We start from the raw sequence: 6,000 nt of genomic DNA, 5'->3' as shown, positions 1-6,000 counted from the left end.
TAGCTACTCCAGGAGGCTGAGATCTGAGGTTTGAGCCAGCCCAGGCAGGAAAGTTCATGAGAGTCTAATCTCCAATAAACTACCAAAAAGCTGGAAATGGCACTGTAGCTCAAGTGGTATAGTTCTAGCCTTGAGCAAAAGAAGCTCAGGGACAGTACCTAGGCTTTCTCCCAATGAAATGGGATCTTGCTGACATTTTCCCCTGGGCTGAAGGCAAACTGCAACCCTCCCAGTTTTCACTTCTCTAGTTGCTGGGATTAAAGGCATGAGCTATCATGTCCAGTTAATAGTAGCTATCCTTCGTTCCTTCGTTCCTTTCATTTCTTTATTTCTTTATTTTTCCAGTCCTGGGGCTTGAACTCAGGGCCTGGGCACTGTCCCTGAGCTTCTTTTGCTCAAGCCACAGCACCACTTCCGGCTTTTTCTATATATGTGGTACTGAAGAATTGAACCCGGGGCTTCATGTATGCTAGGCAAGCACTCTACCACTAAGCCACATTCCCGGTCCTAGTAGCTGTTCTTAAGGGCATTCTTTGTCAGAGAGGACATGACCTTGTTCCAGGACCCTAGAGCATGTGCTACAGTTCTTCACTGAGGCTTGCCAAAAACTCCGCACACCACTTTTCTCCAGTGCAGTTATTTTTAGCTCCACTGGACAGGCAGGATCACATGGCCTGAGAGGCAAGGAAACTTGCATCACAGCTTGGAACTGCTGTGAGACTCTCTTGAACCCGCAGCCTTCTGCTTGCCCCGCAAACTGCATTGAAGCAATATTCTCAAGTCCAGTACACCTTGCCTCCAAAATCCAGAGAAGCCAAGTAAAGCTGTGCCTTTCTTTCAGTGCTAGGAAACACAATGGACACCACTCTGCCCTTTGTTGCAAGCTTGAGGCTGGGGCTTTGGGAACCAGGTGATCAAAGGAACCAGAGGCCTGTGCCCCACATAGCAAGGGGAGTGCACACAGGAAATTCCACAGGTGATGTTCTGCATGGTTTTGGTTTGACCCTATACTTTGAGGAACAAGACAAATGTATTTCATTGTACCTTACCTTGCACAATCAGTTATTGTTTGGTAAATAACTGTCTTGCCTTCTTTGGGGATTATCTAGCACTGAGATACAGATGAGAAAACAGATCAAAGTCAAGAGACTTAGCTACAGTCACACCGTGAACCTGGCTCTTTCATTTTGGAGCTTCTGGGCGATGGAGGCAGAGGAGATCTAGCCACTATACCCCGAGTGTTTGCCATGAGCAAGCACTGGGCTACGTGCAGAACAGTCACAGACTCACATACTTTAGAATGGCCCATTCTCAACGGCTGCTGTTATTATGCTATCGCAGAGAATCTAGGACTCAGGGAGGTTAAGCAACTTGCTCAAGGTCACATAGGAGGAAGTGGGGATTAGAACCAGGTAGTATGCCTTCAATCTCAAATCTTGGCCAAGACAGCACACAAGGAGTTGGGGATAACTGCCTCCTACAGATGGGTGGTTCTGCATAGCTGCTTTCCCGCAGAATGATTTCATGTTAAACATAGTAGAGGAGAGCAGAGGGGAGAAGGACCGAGTGATTACTGCAATGGAATTTCCCTGGAAAGAGCAGGCTGAAGCTTTTTTTTTTTTTTTTTTTACATTTCTTGTCATATTTGTTACACCCTCCCTCATTTTTCTTTCTCTTCCCTAGTTCAGGTAAGCATATATACAGTATCCAGTGTACCAAAATCATATACAGTAACCACATCAGGCTGAAGCTTTTAAGAAATCAGAACCTAGGATGTTTTCCTAACCCAAGCAGCCCAACCCCTACCCTTTCAACCCAGAACAGACTGTACAACCATAGTGTCTGCATGTGGCTTTTGGTACAGTACAACATGCTTTGCCAACATCATGAACTATCCTAACACCCCCACGACACCACTGAAAGCAGCAGTGATGTTTTCGATTCCACGTAATGCTTTTCTCTGATTGGTTCTAGGCCTCTGCGGAACCAAAGCCTTCCCATACTGTATTTGTCTCGTCAGCATAGATTCTATGCCCACACTGTGGGAGAACATGCTGGGGGTAAGGCATACAAAAGTAAATTAAAAACTCACCTTTATTCTGTTGGAGTTCACATCTGGGTAAAGCACTCATTGCATATTACTTTTTCAGTGGTGTGTGTGTGTGTGTGTGTGTCCTGGGACTTGAACTCAGGACCTGAGCATAGTCCCTGAGCTTTTTTGCTTAAGTATAGCACTCTACCACTTGAGCCACAGCTCTACTTCTGGCCTTTTTAAGTGGTTAATTGGAGATAAGAGTCTCTCAGACTTTCCTGCCTGGCATGGCCTTGAACACAAACCTCAGATTCAGCCTCCTGAGTAGCTAGGATTAAAGACCTGAGGTATTGGCCCCCAGCCTTTTCAATGCTTTTTATTTCTTACTAAATACTAGTAGGTAACAAGAGTAAATGCTGTAGGTATTCAGTGACTTATATCTGTAATGCTAGCTACTCAAGAGGATGAGATCTGAGGGTCCAGGTTCAAAGCCAACCCAAACAGACAAATTCAAGTAACTTTTATCTCCAACTAACCAAGTGTCCTGGTGTAGACTGGGAGGCAGGGGTCTCCTGGAGCCGTGGTAAGAACACTCTGTGTCTGATCAGTATGCCTTCCCACTGTTTCTGCTCTACCTTGCTGTGGTGATTTTCCTGTCAGGCCAGATTTGCTGTTGGGGCCAATTACAATAAGGCAGAGGAAAGACCTGGTTGGGGGGGCAGCACTGGTACGAGGACAGAGGTAGGGATTCTGCAGCAGCAGAAGCAACTGGACCACAGATACTGAAACCGGCAGTGCCTAGAGGGGACAGAGAGGAGTCACAAAGAGATCTAGGGATCCTAAGAATCTGGAGAGCCTACAGAGAGGTTCCTTATGACCCGAAAGTGAGATTCCAGAACCTCCTGAAGGCAATGGGGAAGGAGACTAGTGGAGAAATGTAGAAGACCCTGGTGATCTCAAGGGACCTCGGAGAATCCAGGCAGCTCCAGGTGGTCTGCCCTTACCACATACTGAGGGTATCAAAGGAGCCAAAGCATGGAGGACCAGGGTAGGAAGTGTTTTCAGGAATTCCAGGTCTTACAGAAGACACTAAGGGCTGGAGCTCAAGGACTAGAGGGTATGGAGGACATAAGGGGTCCCACTTGCCCTTCTCTAGCATGGTCCAAAGTGTAGACCCCGTGCTACATGGAGTCATTGCAGTCTGAACTGCAGACCTGCTGGTGCAGCCCAGGGACTGACGTCCTCTGGTGTGGTCGGCACATCAGCCTGACCACTACCAGGAAGAGGTAGGCCGGCAGCCCTACCGATGTCTTGGGTCCAGCTGACGAGGTGTGTGATGGACTCTCGTTTGATAGATGAGTGAACTGAGAATTGGAAAACAAATCACCAGTCACGGCTCCAGTACACTAGTGAGTATGCTCCACTAACATCCAATTCAGGGTTGGATCTCAAGATGGATTTTCTTTCCTCTTTTCCTCCACTCTCTGCTCCTAGCTGGTTTGTTATCATTACTTCGTCCAGCATCTATTGAAACCTATAATGTCTGTGACTGTGGATAGTTTCGAGGGATACAAAGATAAATGAGGCAGGAGGGCAGAGAGATACATAGAGGGGCAAACCCAGATGCTTTAGGCAAGCAGCTAAGCTAGAAGCATGGAGGTGGGGGAGGGACACCAGGAGGAACAGTCATTTGTCTCAGAGGAGATTGCAGGAGGGGAGGCATGAGAACGGGCAGCAGAAGAGGCTCCAGAGACAAATGGCAATGGTGGCTCAAACCTGCAGTCCTAGCTGGGACCTGAGAATTGTTGCTCAAAGCCAGCCTGGGCAGGAAAATCTGTGAGACTCTTATCTCCAATTAACACCCCCCCCCAACAAAAAGCCAGAAGTGGACCTGTGGCTCAAGTGGTAACACACTAGCCTTGAGCAAAAAAGCTTGGGGATAGCAACCAAGCCCTGAGTTCAAGTCTCAGTATTGGTACAAAAAAGAAATCAGAAGTCAAGGTGTGGCTCAAGTGGTAGAGTGACAGCCTTGAGCAAAAAGGCTAAAGGACACAGCTTGAGTTCAAGCCCTAGTGTTGGCACAGACAGACAGACAGATACCCTCCTCCCCATAAGTGTATGATAGTCTACACTCGGTTTTGGAGGAAAAGTTGAGTGGAAGGTGGGAGAAGGCAGGGAAAAGGAGACAAACCAAACTAGGGGTGTGGGAGAGATGAAGGCTGGGGAAACCAAGACTTAGGGATCTTGGAGACACCCTAGGTAGAGGCTGATCCCCGGGCACTGGGACCTTCCCTGTGTTCTATGGATTGGAAAACTCTGTTAAGTACAGAGATGACAGCTTTCCTCAGGGTAAACCCTGAATTGCTGGGAATCTCTGGAAAATGTCTTTGCTCTCTCTGCCTGTTTTATGTATCCCCAGCTGTGACACATCATGGGGTTACAGAAACATGTTGCTACTCCTACATTTGAGAATATAGACTTTATCTCACGCCAGACTATGGACAAAAAAAATGTTCTTGGAGAATATGTTTGAGATAGTCCTGTGTGTATAAAACTTGAGCAGAGCCAGGCTCCTGTCTATTCTCTCTCTCTCTCTCTCTCTCTCTCTCTCTCTCTCTCTCTCTCTCTCTCTCTCCTGTGTGTGTGTTGGGGGGAGGGGGTACTGGGACTTGTAATCAGGGCCTCATACTCTCACTTGGCTTTTTTTTTTTTTTTTTTGTCCATTGTGGGGCTTGAACTTGGCCTGGGTGCTGTCCCTGAGTCTTTTTTACTCAAGGCTAGCTAGCACTCTACCACGTTGAGCCACAGCACCATTTCCGGCTCCTGGACCAGCCTGGCTTTCAATGAGGATCCTTAGATCTCAGCCTCCTGAGTAGCTAGGATGACAGGCATTCCCTCTTTGTGTTTCTCTCTGCTCGGAACCTCTCTCACACTCCCATCCTGTTCTGTGGAAGGCCACATATGGAAGGCCAGTTATGGGGGAAGGAAAGGTAGCAGGAGATGGGGAGGAAAGCCTTGCACGTGTGAGTTATCCCCCACTGCTTTTGTCATAGGACTCTGGTCCCCATCATTGCCCAGCCTGTCCCGTGCCTCCTGCTCTTGTTTGTAGTGAGGGAGGCCACATTGTTCCAATGCCCTGTCTTTCCTGGTGGAATGAGGGCCATATTCCAGCTGGGGCTGGAATACCTCCTCAGTCAGCAAAGTTCCTGGCAGGGACTGCGTGTCCTGGCTTAGGAGGTATTAGACAAATATCTCAGGGTTAGGGGAATGCAGACGTGCAGGCCCGATAGTCACCCCTACCCCCACCACACTCACTCTGAATACTCACCCCATGGATCTCTTTTCAACAGCAACAACATCCTGGGGTCTGAACTCAGAGCCTCATGCTTACTAAGCAGGCACTTTACTATTGAGTCAGGCCTCCAGCATGGCTCCGATATTCACACTGATTATTTTGTTTTTGCTACTACTGGTGTTCAGAGAACTCGGCCTTGCATTCACTTAGCTAGCTTGGACGGCTGCTACGCTATCATTTGAGGCACACTTCCAGACTGGCTTTTTACTGGTTTCTTTGGAGACAGAATCTCATGGACTTTTCTCTCTGAGCTAGTTTCAAATCCCAATCCTCCAGAGTAGCTAGGATTACAGGCATGAGTCACTGGTACCCACTTTGCACTGGTTATTTTTTTTTTTAATTTTAAAAATTTTATCGTATTTTAGTGGTGATATACAGCAGGGTTACATTTACATATATCAGGTAATTCCCTCATTCTCCTATTCCCTCCCTCCCATCTCCACCCACGAGTCGCATAGTTCACTTTCATCAATGTCCACTGCAGCCAGTGACTTTGTCACCCTTTTTCCTCAGATCTGTGCCCCACCCCCCAGATGTGCATGTGAATACACTGTATATAAGGTAAAGAATATAGAAACTCAGAAAAAAAACAAATTAAGAAAACATCCTTTGT

The sequence above is a fragment of the Perognathus longimembris genome, chromosome 11 (assembly GCF_023159225.1).
Source record: "Perognathus longimembris pacificus isolate PPM17 chromosome 11, ASM2315922v1, whole genome shotgun sequence".
In the NCBI taxonomy this organism is placed as follows: domain Eukaryota; kingdom Metazoa; phylum Chordata; class Mammalia; order Rodentia; family Heteromyidae; genus Perognathus; species Perognathus longimembris.
Note: the sequence above shows the minus strand (reverse complement) of the source record.